The 22,129-nt window shown below is 43.3% G+C and overlaps 1 protein-coding gene across 6 annotated transcripts in view; it reads right to left on the reverse strand.

Moving 5' to 3' along the window:
• Window positions 1–22,129, reverse strand: part of PRICKLE1 (prickle planar cell polarity protein 1) — a 138,172-nt gene that overhangs the window by 24,138 nt on the left and 91,905 nt on the right. The window contains exon 1 of one of the 6 annotated variants that reach the window (XM_032173730.2): window positions 3,352–3,407. The exons of 4 other annotated variants lie outside the window; for them this stretch is intronic. The gene's annotated coding sequence lies outside the window, so the exon portion shown is untranslated. Of the gene's footprint in view, window positions 1–2,822; window positions 3,076–3,351; window positions 3,408–22,129 lie in introns of those variants that run through there. One more of the 6 variants, XM_032173729.2, reaches the window with a different exon arrangement.

Consider the following 22,129-nt stretch of genomic DNA (forward strand, 5'->3'; position numbering starts at 1 on the left):
TGGTAGTGATGGTCAGGAAAAAGATAAAGAACCTGAGAGGGGCCAATTAGTACACTGTCCCTAAGAAAGCCTACACATGGTGACTTGGGGAGGGAAAGTAAAAGGAACTAATAGGAAAGGAAGAAATTGGGCCAAAGACAGTTTTGAGTATTAGATGATTGACATACCAATACATAAGTACCTTAGGGCAACTCAGAAGGGGAGTGAGGATTTGAGGGATTTCAGGAGAATGAGTTTAATCAGATACATATTGAGGTTGTAACTGTATATCAGGTCTGGTATGATTCCTATTATTCATAATTTTCTTGAGCCAAGTCACCAAATCAAAATCATGCAAATAGAAAACAGTAATTGTCAGGGCCTGCCATTGAAAATGAAGTATAAGGTCATATCCCTAATTACATTTTTTTCTCCAATGCAATCCCACTCTAGTTCCTATATAAAGACTACCATGGCATTGTAAGATCCCTATGAAAAAGTATTTCTTGTGTGAATATGCCCAGGCAAGTTGGAAATCCTTTGATCACCAAAAGCCAGAACAGATACTGATTTGTGAAGTCAGTTAGGCCAACATTCCCTAGGTGTCCCCCGCTGCTAAGTGCCATCCGTGAGCTACAAACTGTTTAACAGCTTCTTTGTTAAACTGCTTGTTAACAAGGTCTTAGTGCATGGAAGATGCAGATCACAGGTTCTCCATTCAAAAGCTACTCCAATTCTCCCAGGCTACATATGCAGGTGAATTAAATTTAACTACAGACTAATTTAGCAGTACAGAAACATGTCACACATCCATTCTTTTCACAATACAAAATATGCCACCCTTATGGATATACACATTTCCTTGTTTAGGATGTCCTTAACTTCAATCGAGATGTGAAATTTATAGTAAAAGAGACACTAAACTGTCATTTCTTTAAAGGTTTCACACGCTCAAAGAGCATTCAGTGCTTACTGCCTACCAAAGACAAAGTCACTGCCAACAAAGCCCAATTCAATTTCACTTATTTGAAAAATAAAAACATAATGAAGTTATCGGGAGATATTGTTTATGAAACATTCCTTTACTAAAAGTTCTCCATACGGGCAATTAGTAGCATTAGGCCATACGCCCTTTGGTATTTTCTGTATTTTCCAGGTAAACCTCCGTCTAGCATTTTCGAGGTAAACCTTCATCTAGCTTGTACATTTCCCAACAGCAGAGTGGGCTGCCACACATCACCCAATGGTCAAGAAACTATCCATTTTTCCAAGAGGAAATGTGGAACTCTTTCAAAGTATTCTAATTTCATGCACAAGTACATTCCATGACAGTAAGAAACAAAAGGAGGAAACATGACGACAAAGCCTGGTCCTCCGCCAGGGCGGCGCTTCTAGGGTCAGATTATCCGCACACGAGTATGTAAAGACAAAACCCAAAATGCATGCCGTGGAATGAGGGGCACCACACAAGGCGGTGCTCTAATGAGCCCATTATTTTCCCTAATGGGGGATGCAAATATTTTCTCAAAATCGTGTACCCTCAGTCTTCTATTGATTTTTTGGATTTCTATTTTCAACAGTGGCCCGAGGAAACGGCAGCCAGACTTGATTCCAATGTACACACAGACTCAGGTTTCGCCCCGTCACCTGTTGGCTCCTGAACAACACTCCTCTTTGTGAAACTTACAGCACTCATTTGAAACAAGTTTCCAGAGAAAACACTTCAAGAAAGTGTTTGAGAAGTCACAAGACTCGAGTTGTAAAAACAAATTCCACACATAGCCTGGCTTATAAAGACACAGACTAACGGGAAAGGCCGAGCTTTTAAAAATGGGGCTGGAGGAAGCGGGATGGAAAGGATGTCACCGTACTTCGGGAAAACTCAGCCGGCCAATTCTTGACGGGGCTGCCAGTGATGGTTGCAGGGGGTCCCCTGGGTCGTCCCCATCCCCGCCGCCGCAGCAGCAGAGACGCCTCAGAGCACGCGTCGGCGCCCCCTGGGCCCCGCAAACCCTGCGCTCCGCGCGGCGGCAGCTGCTTAGGCCGCGAGGGGGCGCCCTGGGCCGTGGGTCGACGGGCTCCGGCCCCTATCTGCGTCCCCGGCCCCAGGAGCCAGAGGCCGAGCTCAAGACGCAGAGGCAGCGAGCGAACCCCTCCTCGGCGCCGACGCGAAGCCCCGAGAGAACAGTGCCCCTTGTCCCCCAGCACAGAACAGTCGCCTTCGAACTCCCCGTTACCCTCCTCCAGCAGAAAGCCTCGCGCCGCTCCTGGCGCCGTGTCACCTCCACGGAGCAGCACTCGCCCTGCGGCTGGACGGTGGGGCCGAGCAGCCACGGGTCCCCACGTCTGTCCCTCAGCTTCCGACGAAAAGCCCCTCGCCGGCGCGCACCCTGCAGCCCTCCCGCGTTCAGCCCCCGCCGCAGGCTGCCATCCAGCCCTGGGACCCAGACAGCGGCTCCCACCTGCGGCCCGGACAGCAGCCGAGCGCGGCCTGCAGCCCCTCGCGGCACCGGCCCCGGAGCCCTCGGCGCGCACTAGCCGCCCGCCTGCTCAGCGTCTGAAGGAGGCTGGCGGCCGGGAGCGGGCGCGGAGGGCTCCCGAAGGTAAAGAGGGCTGGGTGCCCTACGGGTCACCCGCGCCCACCCATTTCCGGAGGAGACCCCAGCAGGGTGTGGTAGCGAGCACTGGGCCCCCACTACATGGCAGCGGACCGCGCCCCCGGGTCGCGTCCCGGCGCTGGCCCTGCCTGGCGGGCGAGGGGTCGCCCCCGCCCCGCCGTGACGCACTTTCCCTCCAGCTTGTCCCCGCCGAGCTCCCTGGCGGCGCAGCGCGGCGAGCCTCACCCGCGGCAGCCCCTCAGCAGCCCTGAGGGATCCCACAAAAGGTCCTCCAGCTCCGCAGAGACCCTCAGTCCCTGCCGGCGTGACGGACTCTGCTCCCCCGGGTTGGAGTCGCCTCGTCCAGGCCACTGCATCCCCTAAGCCCCAGCTCTGCGTCCTTCCAGGATCCTCCTCTGCGGGGAGAAAAACTCGTCTCCGCTCAGCGCCGGGAGCCCGCCTGGGGCCGGCGATCTTCAAAAGTAATCAGAGCCCGCAGTAAAAAAAAAAAAAAAAAAGTAACCATTTCGTTTCCTGCCGATCCCGCCCTCCGCCCGCCGCCAGCCGCCCGCCGCCCGGATCGCGATCCCAGCCCGGCCCCGCTCCCCGTTCCTGCCCGCGGGCGGCGCCTGCCCAGCCTGCTCCCGCCGCCGCCCGCTTTCCAGGAACTGTCACTGCTGACCGTGCCCCTGGCAGGTCTCCACGAGGTCCCGCGCGCACAATTCCTCGAAAAGTTACCCACCCCCTTGGCCAGCCTCGCGGCTCCAGCACCTACCGCCGCCCGCCCGCTCCATTCTCCGGAGCCCAGTGAGTGAAGCCGCTAAGATGCAAATACCCTAGGACGCTTATGTAAACTTCCCCCTCCCGCAGGTGCACGCGCGGGCCACGAAACGCTGGGAGAATATGAAAGGCCACCTCTTAAAGAAATCATCTCCACTCTGCCCATAACAATGATGTCAGCAAATGGCACATTTAAGCAAGTTCTCACTTGGAAGGGCTCATTAGCATATGAATTCTCTTAGGACTTTCCCTGCATTTCGGTTCCTACTGCTTAGCACAGGAGATTTATTTTTATCAGTAAATAACAGCAAAGAAAAGGAGCCAAGGTCACGCCGATGTACTAACTCAAGTACACTACTGAGAGTTTTTACAAATAGGTTAAGTGAATATCATTATTCAAACACAAAGAAGTGTCCCATACTGAAGCTAATCTTGTTTCTGAGCTATTTGTAGGTACACTGAGAGAAAGTGGAGCTTGGCTTCAGTTGTCTACAGAAAGGATCAAGAGAAGCAAAACATACCCTCAAAGCAAGCCCAGAAAAAAAAGATAGATTAGTAATCATCAGTAGAGGTCTAATCTCTTCTGAACTACAACTTTTAGTTTCTACCATAGCCTCCTTATCACAAGGTGATAGAAATACCAAGAGAATGAAGGGGGAAATGCAATATTTAAGAGCTTCATCAACTTGTAAAAGGTCAGTAAATAAAAGCAATTTAAAGTGGTCACCAGTTCCTTTGGTATCTTTTTTTTTTCAAGCTAAAAAATAATCCTGTACCATCAGGATTCCTTGGGAGTGATTTGCTACCTATATGGTTCTACAGTTTACACGTGAACAATAGCTCATTGTAACTGTGATTTAAAAATACATAAACAAGTTGCCATAAATAGATCAGTCAAGTAAATCACTCTGTGGCCAAATTCTGTTATCTCAGCTACAAAGTAAGGCAGCTGAGAAGTTTTTTTTTTTTTTTTTTTGTTACTCTCTTAAGGTGGCAGAAACAGAAAAGTTGTGGCTCTGCTGGTAGACTAGTTTGGAAACACTGATTCAGACAACACGATTTGTAATTCAAATAGACTATTGGCCAAATGGATTCCGGTTTTGAAGACGATTCCCAAAACGTTCTGATATAGAACTCTTCTGGCCTTAGGCCTAGTTTAGGGATTTGTGGGAAGACTTCAAAGGTTACCATTTTCCTCTGTGGATCTGTAAAATTAACCATGAATACCTAGGTCAGATTTCCTTCTTCCTACTTCACTCTGTTTGGGCTTCCTCAGGGAAGATTTCAACCACCTACCTATAGGAGAAATGCGCAATCAATTATTGATTTAAATCAAACTCTGAAATATCATATGATTATGATAAAGGGAGTATCAGCAGGTGAATACATTAAGCCAGGCAGACCCTTTTCGGAATAGCTTTTAAAGGATAGCTACACATTAGTCAGGCAACAAAATACTTCCAACTACAAACTATAGCAGCACTTACCACTATTAAATGTCAGCCATTGTAAATGTGCTTCCTCTAACGCAGTTACTTGTAAATACGTTTTGTTATATTTTCAACAGGTACTGTCACGGTTTATTACCCATTGGAAGCGTTTTTAGTGATGAAGCAGTGTGGAGACAGTTGCAAGCTTCCTACGAGGGTTCAATCTCAATGAAACAGACTTTAGTCTGGTCTGAAAGGGGCTGTTATTGTCAAGGGTGAACTTTATGCAGAATGGAGAGCAAGGCCCCCAACCAGCATCCTTTTGTTTCAGCCAAGTGGAATATTCATGCTTGCAGATCACACTTTAGGGGCCAGTTGAGAAAGGAAGCCCAAAAATTCACAGGGCTTGGTTCCCTCGCTCCATCCTGGTCTTTGCTCTAAGGTCATCTCTACAGAGAAGGCTTCAACTCCCTAACTAAAATATCACCCTCCCTCCATTTGCAATATTTGTCTGCAAAGCACTTAGCATTGCTAGGTATTTACATGTCTATTTGTTTATCGTTCGTTGTCTTTCTCCTTTCCTAGAAGCTGGGGACTTTGGGGACTCACTACTGTATTCTCAGCACCTAGAATGATGCCTGGCACATGGCAGACAAATTTAATAAACATGAGTTAAGTGAATGAATGATTCTCAGACATTATTCTTCTCAGGCCCTCAGAAGTATACTATACCTGTACAAGTCTGTTTCTAATCTAAAGTCAAGCTGAACTACAATGTCCTAATGGAGGAGAGGATAATAGAAAATCAGAAATATGCCAAGGGCAGAGAAATAAAGAGACAGCATTTTGTTTGTCAAATGTCAGCCAGCTACGTTGGGACTGGTAGAAAGAGATAAAGGACACAGTACAAAGCCAACTTTGGCGCTAATCCTTGGTTCTTCCATGTTGTGTATATAGTGACCTTGAGGTCTTTTCTGCTCCTCGCCTTCATTTTTTCCCTTGTAAACAGATCTCCTTTTTAGTTTTAAGGGTAAGAGTTAGTTGCTCTTGGTCTCAGACATTTGAAAGGATTTATAACTACTGGAAGTGCCAGGAATCTAGGAAGAATGTATTTAAATGATTAGATGTCTTTCAGGTTTCTTAATAGAAATGAGAGATCAAAGGCTCTGATAATCACAAATGACATCTAACCTAAATTTGAGGGGTAGTTGGCAGATGTAGTATTAAATAGGGTGACAGCTCTAGTTTTCAATGCAAGCATATTCCAGAACAGCTGTTTGGTTGTTCTGACTATGTAGATAGGTACCTAAAAGAATCACAAAATCAGTCATACAAATGTAGAGTTCACAAAACCCTTGGGATCCTACAGCTTACCCAGATGAAGAAACTAATATCCAAAGGAATCACTGTAATGATATTTTGTTTCTTTCCAAATTTGTTACCACTAAAAGTTTATGCCAAATGTGTTACTTTCTTGTCAATTTTAAACATTTCTGTTGTATCAGCGATTGGTCATTATACCCTGGTGGGTCATTGAACATTTGCAAATTCTAGTTACCATTACCTGGGTCTGTGGCATCCCCACGGAAGGGCCCCAAGGCAGATACCAAGCTCCTCTTAGGGCTAACAGGCATTATAAAGTTTTATAATAGGTTGCAGTTTCCCAGGGTCTCCAATTACTCTTTCCCCTTTGATTATATTTAAAGCAATGTGATTAGAGAGCACTGGTTCTTTAACGTTTTCTACACTCAATCCCTCTTTAGATTTACTACTCCAATAATCCTAGGTGCCCATCCCCTCCCTGACCCTCCTTCCTTTGTGAGGGAGGTAAACTCTCCCTTCACAGTACCCTGATGCACTGGGTTTGAAGTTAGGAGACTTAAATGTCTATTATCTGCCAATTACTAGCTCTGTGACAATGGGAGGAATCTCTTCTCTAAGGTGTTGTGTTTTTCATCTCTAAAAATGCTGGAGTTTGGATTAGGTCAATGTTTAGAACTTTTGAGGAGAGAACACAATCCACTTTCCAACTAAAATAAAAAATCTCGGCCAAGCGTAGTGGCCCACACCTATAATCCTGGCACTTTGGGAGGCCAAGGCAGAGGATCACATGAGGTCAGGAGTTCAAGACCAGCCTGGCCAGCATGATGAAACCCCATCTCTACTAAAAATACAAAAATTAGCTGGGCATGGTGGCGGGCGCCTGTAGTCCCGGCTACTTGGGAGGCTGAGGCAAGAGAATTACTTGAACCCAGGAGGCAGATGTTGTAGTGAGATCATGCCACTGCACTCCAGCCTAGGTGACAGAGTGATACCCTGTCTCCAAAAAATAAATAAATAAAATGAAATAAACATCTCGACATAGAAACAGACAGAAGTGTCACTGCTTTGTTGAAGTTCTGGACTGGCTTCCTCCTGACACTCTCCCACAACTCTCCTCACCCTTGTTCTTCCAAGGCAGCCCCCAGGCACCTCCCTCTCTAACTAGATGCTCCCAGAAGCTCCACCAGTTCTAGTATTTTCTGGGTCTCTAAAGACTCAATAGCTGATTGTGACACTAATACCAGATAGGTGTTTACAGCTGTGCTGTCTGGCATCCACAGCCCAAGTTGTGTGGGAGAATATAGGACCAGGTCCATTCATTGACCTTGTTCAGGGTTGTTATCTACTACTGAAGACACACTGCCATCTTTGCCTACCCTACCCCTTACTCCCAACTATTCTGAAATACTCCTTCCCCCAACCCAGGAAAGTTTGTTACTTTTCATGAACAGATAATTAAACTAGCGTTCAGTTTAATTGAATAAATAACTTTAGGTTCTGACCTTAGGCTCTGCAGCCCTCTCAACACCTGTCTGTCTGTGGTTTGATACACTCTTAAATTTCACTACTGAAAAACTACCAAAATGTTAAGAAACTAAGAAAAAATATTCCAATAAATATTGAGAGAGCTATACTATGGCAACATATCTAACATTTATTAAATTGCAAACCCCAGTATATAGTATGATCATATTGTTATAAGTAATATTTGGTAAGCTGACATATACATTGCAAAATTATTTAGATACTATAAATACCAAACCAGTAGTATGGTTTCCAGGGGAGGGCAGATTGTAGGAAATTATCATTTAAAAATTATATTGATAAAATAAATGAATTTTTATATTTTCACATTATATGTAAACCTTTTCTCTATCAATCTATCTTTTTTTTTTTTTTTCTTAAGACAGAGTTTCGCTTTTGTTGCCCAGGCTGGAGTGCAATGGCACAATCTCGGCACACCACAACCTCCGCCTCCCAGGTTCAGCCTCCTGAGTAGCTGGGATTACAGGCATGTGCAACCACGCCCGGCTAATTTTGTATTTTTAGTAGAGATGAGGTTTCTCCATGTTGTTCAGACTGGTCTCGAACTCCTGACCTCAGGTGATTTGCCCACCTTGGCCTCCCAAAGTGTTGAGATTGAGCCATTGCACTCAAACCTGGGGGATAAGAGCGAGACTTCTCTCAAAAAAAAAAAAAAAAAAAAATTCCAAATTTAAGTATTAGTTGGTATGAGAAGATACCTGAATGCATACTTTCTCTCCAAAAAAAAAAAAAAAAAATTCCAAATTTAAGTATTAGTTGGTATGAGAAGATACCTGAATGCATACTTCCTCTCCATGCTTTCTTCCTCCCAGTCACAAGCTTCAAGAGTGGACTCTCTGTTGCATTTACTTATAATACTGTGAGAAGGAGGGTGTCACCAGTCCCACATTTCCATAGAGCCACACATAGTGGGACAGGGGCTGTCTGATCCCTCATGCATCCATCCATGGATTCACTGATAGATTCTTTGGTTGAGATGCAGGGTATTACTTGTTGAAGGGCACCACTGTTCGACCTAGACCTTTCCCTTGGCTTAGAGACTTCACATTCTAAATCCATATTCTGTATCTTGATTTATTCCAAAAAGAAGACAGAGAAAAATACACAAAAAAGTGAGGAAAATAAATGACTGGTCTAATTTTCAGAACTACAGAACAGACCATGATACATGGTGATTATAGGAATATTTGAGGTATGGTTAAATTTTAATATAGCAATAAAAGGAAATATTGATATGTCAATTCTGATAAGAAGTGAAGATTCAGGAACCGTGAAGGTGGAGTGACATTTGACCTGCATTTTTAAGGACTAAAAGTACTTGATCAGAGTGATGAATGGAATGGGTTTGGGATAGGGAAGGGGGCCTAGTCCAGGCTGAGCCGGTCAAACCTCGAGGGCCAAAAGAGCTGGAACACAGGAGGGAGAGGTTGGAGACTGCGCAAAGGCAGCCAGGCCCAGGCTGTGAATAGCTGCAAAAGCCATCAGAAAGATGCCAAGTTATTCTAGGAGTAGTGGGGAGCCACAGAAGCTTCAGCAGAGAAGAGTGACATGGTCGTATTCATGCCCTAATTAGAGGGAGAGTGGAGAAAACTCTGCAGAGAAACCAGATGGGAAGAGTCTCGAAGCTGCCACAGCAGTCAAGGGGAGAGAAGATAGTCGGTGTGTCTGAGGGCGTGATTTCTCAGGGTGGATAAACTGCATTTGTGGCTGCCCGGTGTGTACAGCCTGGGTAGGGGCAGTGGAAGGGGTGGCAGGAGGGACCCAGACATTCCTAAATGAGTCAGTATTTCCATGGTTTACTTGAAAGACAACCAATAGCTTAGCCCCGATGTAAGCTCTCACTTGGAATTGCCATTTTTTTCACTGCCCATGGGAGACACAGTAATCTGAAGGACTTATATTTCTAAGCTCAAACTTATTTTTTTATTTTTATTTTTTTGAGACATAGTCTTAACTCTGTCACTCAGGCTGGAGTGCAATGGTGCGATCTTGGCTCACTACAACCTCCACCTCCGGGTTCAGGCAATTTTCTTGTCTCAGCCTCCTGAGTAGCTGGGATTACAGGTATGCACCACCATGCCTGGCTAATTTTTGTATCTTTAGGAAAGACAAGGTTTCACCATGTTGGCCAGGCTGGTCTCGAACTCCTGACCTCAGGTGATCTGCCCGCCTCAGCCTCCCGAAGTGCTGGGATTATAGGCATGAGCCATTGCGCCAGGCTTCTAAGCTCAAACTTTATCTTCCTGTTGATATTCACCTTTAAAATAGAGTATTTAAAAATATTACACTATTTACATGTAATATTAAAAAGCTCAGTGGCCGAGCGCAGTAGCTCACGCCTGTAATTCTAGCACATTGGGAGGCCGAGGTGGGCGGATCACCTGAGGTCAGGAGTTCAAGACCAGGCTGGCCAACATGGTGAAACCCCATTTCTACTAAAAATACAAAAACTAGCCAGGCATGGTGGTGGGTGCCTGTAATCCCAGCTTCTCGGGAGGCTGAGCCAGGAGAATCGCTTGAACCTGGGAGGCGGAGGTTGCAGTGAGCCGAGATCACATCATTGCACTCTAGCCTGGGTGACCAGAGAGAAACTCTGTCTCAAAAAAACAAAAAATTAAAAAATTAAAAGAGCTCAGGGGCCTATCATTATAAAAAGAAGTATGCACATGATTTTTAGGTTGGAATGTAATCCCAGTGGAAGAACTACCCAACTAACTCCTATTGCAGAGATCAAAATGTCATTGGAAAGCTAGTATGTTAAATGAGGGTGTGCAATCTAGTAGTTAGGGTTTTATACAAAACTTTGAAATAATAGATACTGCTCCATCTTTTTTTTTTTTTTTTTTTTTTTTTTGAGCCGGAGTTTCATTCTTATTACCCAGGCAGGAGTAAAATGGCATGATCTTGGCTGACTGCAACCTCCACTTTCTGGGTTCAAGTGATTCTCCTGCCTCAGCCTCTTGAGCAGCTGGGATTACATGTGCCCGCCACCACGCCGGGCTAATTTTTTGTATTTTTTAGTAGAGACAGGTTTTCACCATATTGGTCAGGCAGGTCTCAAACTCCTGACCTCATGATCTGCCTGCCTCAGCCTCCCAAAGTGCTGGGATTACAGGCGTGAGCCACCGTGCCCAGCCTGCTCCATCTTGAATTTAAAAAAAAAAAAAAAATTTCTTTAGAGACAGGGTCTTGTGCTGTCACCTAGGCTGGAGTGCAGTGGTGCAATCATAGCTCACTGCAGCCTCTGCTGCCCAGGCTGAAGTGATCCTCCCATCTCAGCCTCTCAAGTAGCTGTGATTACAGGTGTGAGCCACTACAGCCAGCTAAATTTTAAAATCATAGAATATTTGCTGCTTTGTTTCATGAACTATGTGCTCAAAACTATTTTGCTCACCAGGTATTTTCTTTTGATATTTAAACTCTCCACCAACTAGGATGGTTGGTTCTCCACAAGGGAAAATCTGGGCATGCCAGCTTTTAACACTGTTACCATGTGCTATAACTAACCAAGGTGTTCTTAGAGAGGTGTCAGTAAAGAATTATTTCGAGCAGCCAGAAGCCTCCTGGAAGAAGAAAACAGCCAGCAAAGCTTTCCATAACATTTCTTTATCTTATCTGAGATTCCAAGACCCTTTCTGCAACTGCAGGAATTTAAAGGAGGTGATTTTGTAGTGAAGACTGGTTTACAAGCTTTAATTAGACTGCACCAGGGCCAAGATTTGGAATTCTTATTGTTCTGCTGATCTTGAATCACACGCAGCTCTAGTAAGTAACTGTCTTTTGATCCTAGTTACTTTTAATATTTATTTTCTCCTTTATGTTTGGAGAGCTTTAATCTCTTGAACATTGAGTCTGCGCTGGATTATAGAGGGACTAGGGAAGGGATCTTGTCTGTTTTGTTTAATGATATATCCAAAGTGCTGAGATACTCTGGCCTGGTACATTAGATACAGCAGATACTTTGCCCAGCATCTAGGGGATTTTCAATAGATATTTATGGAGTGGTGAATGACTGTCTTGTTCATATTTTATCCTCCACAGAACCTGACTCAGAATCTTGCGCATACTAAGTCTTAATTATCAGTCCATTTATTCTGTTTTTTTTTTTAAATTTTTATTTGGATTTTTAAAAGTGAGTCAACTCATTAGAGTTGCAATGTTCCAATTCAAATATTTAAAGAAATCTCAATAGTTAGGAAGAATGAATGAGACCTATTATTTGATAGCACAACAGGGTAACTATAGTCAATAATAACTGTACGTTTAAAAATAACTAAAAGAGTATAACTGGATTGTAACACAAAGGATAAATGCTTGAGGTGATGGACACTCCATTCTCCATGATATGATTACTATGCATTGCAAACCTGTATCAAAATATCTCATGTACCCCATAAATATATACACCTTCTATGTATCTATAAAAATTAAAAATAAAAAAAATTTATTGTTTAGGTCATTTGTTCTTTTTGGCTTATAAGATCTGATATGGCAATGGTTAACCAGAAAAAAAAGATCTGACACAAATTCAAACTAATTGACTAACTTGAAATCTCTTTAGAAAGCCTGAATTTCTAAATCACATGATCCACCTACCTCCAAACAAATATCCTCCTTTCTCTTCTATTCCCAGTTTGTTTATGAGACCACTAATACTCGGAGTAAACTAGAAACCCAGTCATCACAGATGCCTCCTTTACTCAGGATACCCTCCTTCTTGCCTATCATCATTCAGTTATGTATTACATCTTTCTATCTTTTAAATTTTTCTCCACTAGGCACTGTGGCATGTACCTATAGTCCCAGCTACCCATGAGGCTGAGGTGGGAGGATCGTCTGAGCTCAGGAGTTGGAGGCTGCTGTGAGCTCTGATTGCACCACTGTACCCCAGCCTGGGCAACAGAGCAAGACCGTGTCTAACAAAAAAAAAAAAAAAAAAAAAGAAAAAGAAAAAAAAAGAACGAAAGAAAGAAAAAAGAAAAATTATCTACTGACTCTGTACAGGCATACTTCAGAGATATTGTGAGTTCACTTCCAGGCCACTGCAATAAAGCAAATATTTTAATTTCCCAGTGCATATAAAAGTTATGTTTACACTACACTATCGTCTACTGAGTGTGTAATAGCACAATGTCTAAAAAACCAACGTACATACCTTAATTAAAAATACCTTATTGCTAAAAAATGCTAATAATTATCTGAGCCTTCAGTAAGCCATAATCTTTTTGCTGGTGGAGGGTCTTATCTCAATGTTGGTGGCTGTTGAGTGATCAGGATGGTAGTTGGTAAAGGTTGGGATGGTTGTGACAATTTCTTATAAGGAAACAATGAAGTTTGCTGCATCAATTGACTCTTCCTTTCACAAAAGATTTCTCTGTAGCATGTGATGCTGTTTGGTAGCATTTTACCCACAGCAGAATTTCTTTCAAAACTGGAGTCAATCCTCCCAAACTCTGTTGCTGCTTTATCAACTAACTATGTAATATTCTAAATCCTCTGTGGTGATTTCAACAATGTTCACAGCATCTTCACCAAGAGTAGATTCCATCAAGAAACCACCTTCTTTGCTCATTTCTAAGAAGCAATTCCTCAGGCCAGGTGTGGTGACTCATGCCTGTAATCTCAGCACTTTGGGAGGCTGAGACGGGTGGATCACTTGAAGTCAGGAGTTTGAGACTAGCCTGGCTAACACGGTGAAACTCCGTCTCTACTAAAAATACAAAAATTAGCCAGGCGTGGCGGCGCCCACCTGTCGTCCCAGCTACTCAGGAGGCTGGGGCAGGAGAATCTCTTGAACCTGGGAGGCATATGTTGCAGTGAGCTGAGATCATGCCACTGCACTCCAGCCTGGGTGACAGAGTGAGACTCTGTCTCTAAAAAAAAAAAAAAAGCAATTCCTCGTCTGATAAAATTCGATTATGAGATTGCAGCAATTCAGTCACATCTTCAGGTTTACTTTTTTTTTTTTTAATTTTTAAGACAGGATTTTGCTCTCACCATGGCTAGAGTGAAGTAGCGCCACCATAACTCACGGCAACCTTGAGCCCCTGGGCTCAAGCAATCCTCCTGCATCAGCCTCCCAAGTAGCTAGGACTATAGGCATGTGCTCCATGCCTGGCTAATTAAAAAAATTTTTTTAAGAGATGGGGCCTTGGTGTGGTCGCTCATGCCTATAATCCCAGCACTTTGGAAAGTTAGGGTGGGTGGATTACTTGAGTTCAAGAGTTCGAGACCAGCCTGGGCAACACAGTGAAATCCCATCTCTACAAAAACAAAATAAAACAAAACAAAACAAAACAAAACAAAATAAAATAAAAATTAGCCAGGAATGGTAGTGCGCACCTATAGTCCCAGCTACTCGGGAGGCTGAGGCAGGAGGATCACTTGAGCCTGGGAGACAGAGGTCACTGAGATTATGCCACCACATACTCTAGCCTGAGTGACAAAGCCAGACCTTGTCTCAAAAAAAAAAAAAAAAAAAAAAGAGAGAGAGAGAGAGACGTCGCCTCACTATGTTGCCCAGGCTGGTCTCAAACTCCTGGCCTGAGCCTCTCACCTCAGCCTCCCACGTAGCTGAAATTACAGGTGTAAGCCACCTTACCTGGCTTCCACTTCTAATTCCAGTTCTCTTGATATTTCTGCAGTTACATCCTCCACTGAAGTTTCTTTTTTTTTTTTTTCTTTTTTAGATGGAGTCCGCTGTGTCGCCAGGCTGGGTGCAGTGGCGCAATCTCGGCTCACTGCAACCTCTGTCTCCTGGGTTCAAGCGATTATCCTGCCTCAGCCTCCTGAGTAGCTGGGACTACAGGCACGTGCCACCACGCCCTGCTAATGTTTTTTTTGTATTTTAGTAGAGATGGAGTTTCACCGTGTTGCTCAGGCTGGTCGCGAACTCCTGAGCTCAGGCAATCTGCCCGCCTCGGCCTCCAAAAGTGCTGGAATTACCGGTGTGAGCCACCGCGCCCAGCCCCACTGAAGTCTTGAACTGCTCGAAGTCTTCCATGAGGGTTGAAATAAACTTCTTCAAAATGTTGATATTTTAACATCCTCCTGCGAATCATGAATGTTCTTAATGGCATCTGGAGTGGTAAATCCTTTTGCAGAAAGTTTTCAGTTTACTTTGCCCAGATCCACCAGAGGAATCATTATCTATGGCAGTTATAGCCTTAAGAAATGTATTTTTAAAGTAAGACTTGAAAGATGAAACCATCCATGATTCATGAGCTGCAAAATGGATGTTGTGTTTGCAAGCATGAAAGCAACATTAATCTTGTGCATCTCCATCAGAGCTCCTGCGTGACCAGGTGCCTTGTCAATGAGCAGTAATATTTTTAAAGAAATCTTTTTTTCTGAATAGTAGTTCTCAACATTCAGCTTAAAATAGTAAACCATGCTATAAACAGATATGCTGTCATCCAGAAGCCATATGGATGCTGTTCCATTTACAGAGCACAGACAGAGTAGATCTAGCATAATTCTTAAGGGCCCTAGAATTTTTTGAATGGTCAGTGAGCAATGGCTTTAACTTAAAGTCACCAGGTGCATCAGCTCCTAACTAGTCAGCCTGTCTTTCAAAGCTTGGAACTGAGGCATGGACTTCTCCTCTCAAGCTATGAAAATCCTAGATGGCATCGTCTTCCAATATAGGAACTCAACTGCATTGAAAATCTGTTGTTTAGTGTAGCCACCTTCATCAGTGATCTTAGCTGGATCTTCCAGATAACTTGCTGCAGCTTCTCCTTCAGCACTTGCTACTTCACCCTGCACTTTCATGTTAGAGAGATGGCTTCTTTCCTGAAACCTCATGAAGCAACCTCTGCTAGCTTCCAACTTTTCTTCTGTAGCTTCCTCACCTCTCTCAGCCTTCGTAGAATGGAAGAGAGTTAGGGCTTTGTTCTGGATTAGGCTTTGGCTTAGGGGAATGTTGTGGCTGGTTTGATCTTCTATTCAGACCGTTAAAACTCTCATCAGCAATAAGTCTGTTTCACTTTCTTATAATTCATGTTCACTGGATTAGCACTTTTAACTAGCTTCAAAAACTATTCCTTTGCAGTCACAGCTTGGCTAGCTGGTTTGGCACAAGAGGACTAGCTTTTGGCCTCTCTCAGCTTTTAACATGCCTTCCTCACTAAGCTTAATCATTTCTAGATTTGATTGAAAGTGAGAGATGTGTGCCTCTTCCTTTCACCTGAACACACAGGCCACTGTAGGAATATTAACTGGCCTAATTGCAATATTGCTATGTCTCAGAGGATAGGGAAAGCCAAGGAGGAGGAGAAAGATGAGGGAAAGGCCATCTGGGAGAGTAGTCAGAACACACAAAACATTTATTGATGGCCGGGCACGGTGGCTCACACCTGTAATCCCAGCACTTTGGGAGGCCAGGGCAGGCGCATCACGAGGTCAGGAGATCAAGATCATCTTGGCTAACATGGTGAAACCCTGTCTCTACTAAAAATACAAAAACAAAATTAGCCGGGCGTGGTGGCGGGCGCCTGTAGTCCCAGCTACTCAGGAGGCTGAGGTGGGTGAATGGCGTGAACCTGGGAGGCAGAGCTTGCAGTGAGCCGAGATCGCGCCACTGCACTCCAGCCTGGGTGACAGCGAGACTCCGTCTCAAAAAAAAAATTTTTTTTTCGATTAAATTTGCCATCTTATATGGGCACAGTTCATGGTACCTCAAAACAATTAAAATAGTAACATCAAAGATCACTGATCACAGATCACTATCACAGATATAAAAATAATGAAGCAGCTTGAAATATTGCTAGAATTACCAAAATGTGACACAGAGACACGAAGTGAGCACATGGTGTCGGAATAAATGGTGCTGGTAGACCTGCTTGACACAGGATTGCCACAGCGCAGTATCTGTGAAGTATGATACAGCAGTGTGCAGTAAAACGAAGCATGCTGGTATCTTTCCTCCCTACTCCTACGGCTGCTGCCTGCCCATGTCCCCACCCCGGACACAACCGCAGCCTAACTCACTCCCTCAGGTCTGCCCATCCCTATGTTCATTCTTCATTGGACACCACAAATCTAATGATGCCATTCTCTCTTAAAAAATTATTATTTATTTATTTCTAATAGAGATGGGTCTCACTATGTTGTTCAGGCTCATCTTGAACTCTTAACTCTTAGCCTCAAGCGATCCTCTCGCATCAGCCTCCCAAAGTGTTGGGACTACAGGTGTGAGCCTCCATGCCTAGTCTCATTTTGTTTTTTTCTTTTCTCCCTCTTTTTTTTTTTTTTTGGAGACAGGGTCTTGCTCTGTCACCCAGGCTAGAATGTGGTAGTGCGATCATGGCTCACTGCAGCCTCCACCTCCTGAGCTCAAGTGAGCCTCCCACCCCAGCCCTGCTGAGTAGCTGGGACTATAGGTGTGTGTTACCACCCTGGTTAATTTTTTGTATTCTTAGTGGAGATGGGGTTTTGCCATGTTGTCTAGCCCGGTATCGAACTCCTGGCCTCAACCATCCTCCCACCTTGGCCTCCTGAAGTGTTGTGATTACAGGCTTGAGCCACTGTGCTTGGTCTCATTTTCTTTTAAAACCTCTTCTGCGGGCCAGGCATGGTGGCTCACGCCTGTAATTCCAGCACTTTCGGAGGCTGAGGCAGGAGGATTCTTTGAGCCCAGGAGATTGAGACCAGCCTGGGCAATAGGATGAAAACTTGTCTCTATTTAAATTAAAAAAAAAAAAATTCCTTCTTCAGTTTTTCCAAAACCTTCATGAGATAAACTTAAGACTCTTTGCAAAGAAGCCCCTCCATTTCCAGTCCCTACTGATCCTCCAGCTCTGTCTCCATCATTGGTCATACCTCACTTTCGGGCTGTAGAACTGGTAGTTTCCAACTATATGTTTCATTCTGCTGTTTCTTCTACTTAGAGCCATCTAACCACTTGCTTTTGTTAACCTAACTCTTACTTCAAGACTTTGCTCAGGATGGATCCAGGAAATGTTCCCTGAAGCCCCATCAGACCAAGGGCTTCTACACGGAGCTCTCACTGCTCCAGAACTCTCCATCAGTCCCAAAACTAACAGCATGAGGACTCAAGTATGTATTAGAATTCTTTTTTTTTTTTATTATACTTTAGGGTTTTAGGGTACATGTGCACAATGTGCAGGTTTGTTACATATGTATCCATGTGCCATGTTGATTTCCTGCACCCATTAACTCGTCATTTAGCATTAGGTGTATCTCCTAATGCTGTCCCTCCCCCCTCCCCCCACCCCACAACAGTCCCGGGAGTGTGATGTTCCCCTTCCTGTGTCCATGAGTTCTCATTGTTCAATTCCCACCTATGAGTGAGAACATGCGGTGTTTGGTTTTTTGTCCTTGCGATAGTTTACTGAGAATGATGTTTTCCAGTTTCATCCATGTCCCTACAAAGGACACGAACTCATCATTTTTTATGGCTGCATAGTATTCCATGGTGTATATGTGCCACATTTTCTTAATCCAGTATATCGTTGTTGGACATTTGGGTTGGTTCCAAGTCTTTGCTATTGTGAATAGTGCCGCAATAAACATACGTGTGCATGTGTCTTTATAGCAGCATGATTTATAGTCCTTTGGGTATATACCCAGTAATGGGATGGCTGGGTCAAATGGTATTTCTAGTTCGAGATCCCTGAGGAATCGCCACACTGACTTCCACAATGGTTGAACTAGTTTACAGTCCCACCAACAGTGTAAAAGTGTTCCTATTTCTCCACATCCTCTCCAGCACCTGTTGTTTCCTGATTTTTTAATGATGGCCATTCTAACTGGTGTGAGATGGTATCTCACTGTGGTTTTGATTTGCATTTCTCTGATGGCCAGTGATGATGAGCATTTCTTCATGTGTTTTTTGGCTGCATAAATGTCTTCTTTTGCGAAGTGTCTGTTCATGTCCTCTGCCCACTTTTTGATGGGGTTGTTTGTTTTTTTCTTGTAAATTTGTTTGAGTTCATTGTAGATTCTGGATATTAGCCCTTTGTCAGATGAGTAGGTTGCAAAAATTTTCTCCCATTCTGTAGGTTGCCTGTTCACTCTGATGATAGTTTCTTTTGCTGTGCAGAAGCTCTATAGTTTAATGAGATCCCATTTGTCGATTTTGGCTTTTGTTGCCATTGCTTTTGGTGTTTTAGACATGAAGTCCTTGCCCACGCCTATGTCCTGAATGGTATTGCCTAGGTTTTCTTGTAGGATTTTAATGGTTTTAGGTCTAACATATAAGTCTTTAATCCATCTTGAATTAATTTTTGTATAAGGTGTAAGGAAGGGATCCAGTTGCAGCTTTCTCCATATGGCTAGCCAGTTTTCCCAGCACCATTTATTAAATAGGGAATCCTTTCCCCATTTCTTGTTTTTGTCAGGTTTGTCTAAGATCAGATAGTTGTAGCTATGTGGCATCATTTCTGAGGGCTCTGTTCTGTTCCATTGATCTATGTCTCTGTTGTGGTACCAGTACCATGCTGTTTTGGTTACTGTAGCCTTGTAGTATAGTTTAAAGACAGGTAGCGTGATGCCTCCAGCTTTGTTCTTTTGGCTTAGGATTGACTTGGCGATGCGGGCTCTTTTTTGGTTCCATATGAACTTTAAAGTAGTTTTTTCCAATTCTGTGAAGAAAGTCATTGGTAGCTTGATGGGGATGGCATTGAATCTATAAATTACTTTGGGCAGTATGGCCATTTTCACGATATTGATTCTTCCAACCCATGAGCATGGAATGTTCTTCCATTTCTTTGTATCCTCTTTTATTTCATTGAGCAGTGGTTTGTAGTTCTCCTTGAAGAGGTCCTTCACATCCCTTGTAAGTTGGATTCCTAGGTATTTTATTCTCTTTGAAGCAATTGTGAATGGGAGTTCACTCATGATTTGGCTCTCTGTTTGTCTGTGATTGGTGTACAAGAATGCTTGTGATTTTTGTACATTAATTTTGTATCCTGAGACTTTGCTGAAGTTGCTAATCAGCTTAAGGAGATTTTGGGCTGAGACAGTGGGGTTTTCTAGATATACAATCATGTCATCTGCAAACAGGGACAATTTGACTTCCTCTTTTCCTAATTGAATACCCTTTATTTCCTTCTCCTGCCTGATTGCTCTGGCCAGAACTTCCAGCACTATGTTGAAAAGGAGCGGTGAGAGAGGGCATCCCTGTCTTGTGCCAGTTTTCAGAGGGAATGCTTCCAGTTTTTGCCCATTCAGTATGATATTGGCTGTGGGTTTGTCGTAGATGGCTCTTATTATTTTGAGATACGTCCCATCAATACCTAATTTATTGAGAGTTTTTAGCATGAAGGGTTGTTGAATTTTGTCAAAGGCCTTTTCTGCATCTATTGAGATAATCATGTGGTTTTTGTCTTTGGTTCTGTTTATATGCTGGATTACATTTATTGATTTGCGTATGTTGAACCAGCCTTGCATCCCAGGGATGAAGCCCACTTGATTATGGTGGATAAGCTTTTTGATGTGCTGCTGGATTCGGTTTGCCAGTATTTTATTGAGGATTTTTGCATCAATGTTCATCAAGGATATTGGTCTGAAATTCTCTTTTTTGGTTATGTCTCTGCCAGGTTTTGGTATCAGGATGATGCTGGCTTCATAAAATGTGTTAGGGAGGATTCCCTCTTTTTCTATTGATTGGAATACTTTCAGAAGGAATGGTACCAGTTCCTCCTTGTACCTCTGGTAGAATTCAGCTGTGAATCCATCAGGTCCTGGACTCTTTTTGGTTGGTAAGCTATTGATTATTGCCACAATTTCAGAAGCTGTTATTGGTCTATTCAGAGATTCAACTTCTTCCTGGTTTAGTCTTGGGAGGGTGTATTTGTCGAGGAATTTATCCATTTCTTCTAGATTTTCTAGCTTATTTGCATAGAGGTGTTTGTAGTATTCTCTGATGGTAGATTGTATTTCTGTGGGATCGGTGGTGATATCCCCTTTTTCGTTTTTTATTGCATCTATTTGATTCTTCTCTCTTTTCTTCTTTATTAGTCTTGCTAGCGGTCCATCAATTTTGTTGATCTTTTCAAAAAACCAGCTCCTGGATTCATTAATTTTTTGAAGGGTTTTTTGTGTCTCTATTTCCTTCAGTTCTGCTCTGATTTTAGTTATTTCTTGTCTTCTGCTAGCTTTTGAATGTGTTTGCTCTTGCTTTTCTAGTTCTTTTAATTGTGATGTTAGGGTGTCAATTTTGGATCTTTCCTGCTTTCTCTTGTGGGCATTTAGTGCTATAAATTTCCCTCTACACACTGCTTTGAATGTGTCCCAGAGATTCTGGTATGTTGTGTCTTTGTTCTCATTGGTTTCAAAGAACATCTTTATTTCTGCCTTCATTTCATTATGTACCCAATAGTCATTCAGGAGCAGGTTGTTCAGTTTCCATGTAGTTGAGCGGTTTTGAGTGAGTTTCTTAATCCTGAGTTCTAGTTTGATTGCACTGTGGTCTGAGAGACAGTTTGTTATAATTTCTGTTCTTTTACATTTGCTGAGGAGAGCTTTACTTCCAACTATGTGGTCAATTTTGGAATTAGGTGTGGTGTGGTGCTGAAAAAAATGTATATTCTGTTGACTTGGGGTGGAGAGTTCTGTAGATGTCTATTAGGTCCACTTTATGTAGAGCTGAGTTCAATTCCTGGATATCCTTGTTAACTTTCTGTCTCGTTGATCTGTCTAATGCTGACAGTGGGGTGTTAAAATCTCCCATTATTATTGTGTGGGAGTTTAATTCCCTTTGTAGGTCACTGAGGACTTGCTTTATGAATCTGGGTGCTCCTGTGTTGGGTGCATATATATTTAGGAGAGTTAGCTCTTCTTGTTGAATTGATCCCTTTACCATTATGTAATGGCCTTCTTTGTCTCTTTTGATCTTTGTTGGTTTAAAGTCTATTTTATCAGAGACTAGGATTGCAACCCCTGCCTTTTTTTGTTTTCCATTTGCTTGATAGATCTTCCTCCATCCCTTTATTTTGAGTCTATGTGTGTCTCTGCACGTGAGATGGGTTTCCTGAATACAGCACACTGATGGGTCCTGACTCCTTATCCAGTTTGCCAGTCTGTGTCTTTTGATTGGAGCATTTAGCCCATTTACATTTAACGTTAATATTGTTATGTGTGAATCCGATCCTGTCATTATGATGTTAGTTGGTTATTTTGCTCGTTAGTTGCTATAGTTTCTTCCTAGCCTCAATGGTCTTTACAATTTGGCATGTTTTTGCAGTGGCTGGAACCGGTTGTTCCTTTCCATGTTTAGTGCTTCCTTCAGGAGCTCTTTTAGGGCAGGCCTGGTGGTGACAAAATCACTCAGCGTTTGCTTGTCTGTAAAGTATTTTATTTCTCCTTCACTTATGAAGCTTAGTTTGGCGGGATAGGAAATTCTGGGTTGAAAATTCTTTTCTTTAAGAATGTTGAATATCGGCCCCCACTCTCTTCTGGCTTGTAGAGTTTCTGCCGAGAGATCAGCTGTTAGTCTGATGGGCTTCCCTT

The sequence above is a fragment of the Hylobates moloch genome, unplaced genomic scaffold (assembly GCF_009828535.3).
Source record: "Hylobates moloch isolate HMO894 unplaced genomic scaffold, HMol_V3 SCAFFOLD_13, whole genome shotgun sequence".
Classification (NCBI taxonomy): domain Eukaryota; kingdom Metazoa; phylum Chordata; class Mammalia; order Primates; family Hylobatidae; genus Hylobates; species Hylobates moloch.